The 1,156-nt window shown below is 64.8% G+C and overlaps 1 protein-coding gene across 1 annotated transcript in view; it reads left to right on the forward strand.

Moving 5' to 3' along the window:
• Positions 1–1,156, forward strand: part of ALDH1A3 (aldehyde dehydrogenase 1 family member A3) — a 30,341-nt gene that overhangs the window by 7,201 nt on the left and 21,984 nt on the right. The gene's annotated exons all lie outside the window — the stretch shown is intronic.

Genomic DNA, 1,156 nt, shown 5'->3' on the forward strand with positions numbered 1-1,156 from the left:
GTACCACGCAGGAGGACCGGCCTGAGCAAAGGCGTGGGACAGCCTGGGCTGCTGGGCAGGCCACGGCGGGACAGCTGCCGTGGCCGGAGCTTAGACGGGGCAGACGGCGACGTAGAGGGCGGACACACGGGTCGGGTGGCACGGCCCAGCTTCCAGCAGGCCTTGGCTGCCGGGGACCGGAGGCTTCATTCACCGGGCAGTGGGCAACCTGGCAGGGAACGCAGTGATGCTGCTGTCCGTCGGAGGAAGCCCCAGGCCCCCTGGCAGCTGGGAGGGAGCCGGGGCCGGGGCGGCAGCGTGGACAGAAGCTTGGAAAAGTCCTTCCTGGAGGCAAGAACGATGTGTCACTTCAGCGAACGGACTTGAGGATTTGAGAAGCCGCTGTTTGCCAGGCGCGGCACTGGGGGGCCGGCTGCCGAAGGCGTGGTTTGTTCCCCAAGGGAGCTGCTGGTCACTTAGAAGGAGGCGTCCACTCCAGAAGCAATGATCGTGATCAGACAGGAGCCGTTTAAGGGACAGGCAGATGCCCGGGCTGGAAATCACAAGGCGGGGTCCTGGCTGGACCTGGCGGAGGGTTGGCAGTCGCTGAGCGGGGAGGACGAGCGAACAGGAGGCTGGGGGGCCGTGAAGTGAACGACGATGACCCCGGGCAGGTGAGGTCGAGGGCCCAGCGGGACCGCCAAGCCGAGGGTCCGTGTGCGTAGTTGAGTCTGGGGCTCAAGAGAGAGGCCAGAGCTGGAAGGACCCAGAGGTGCTCCTGGCTCTCAAGATGGGGAGCCCTGCAAAGAGGGGTGCAGAGTGAGGCCACCAGGGACCCCACCGAGAAACCTGAGCAGCCAGGGGCATCCTAGGGGATGAGTACGTTTCTACAAAGAGACTGTGGTCGGTGGGTTCCTGTCCTACCTGGAAATTAAAGACAGGGACACAACTGAGGAGTTGGCTCACGTGGAGCAGGGCGCCAGGTGTAGTACAGGTGAGGACAACTCACAGGGGTCCCGCAAAGGGAGCCGGGCGCGTGGGTGCGGCTCTTGCGGGACGTTTCAAAGGGAGATGCTAAGAGATGGGAGGCCGAGGGCAGGGGCGCCGTGTGGACCAGCGGGGTGACGGCCTTTCCACGCCGAGCGGGGAGAATCTAGGAAGAAGAGGGTCCCGGTCA

Source organism: Pteropus alecto, unplaced genomic scaffold (assembly GCF_000325575.1).
Source record: "Pteropus alecto unplaced genomic scaffold, ASM32557v1 scaffold59, whole genome shotgun sequence".
Classification (NCBI taxonomy): Eukaryota; Metazoa; Chordata; class Mammalia; order Chiroptera; family Pteropodidae; genus Pteropus; species Pteropus alecto.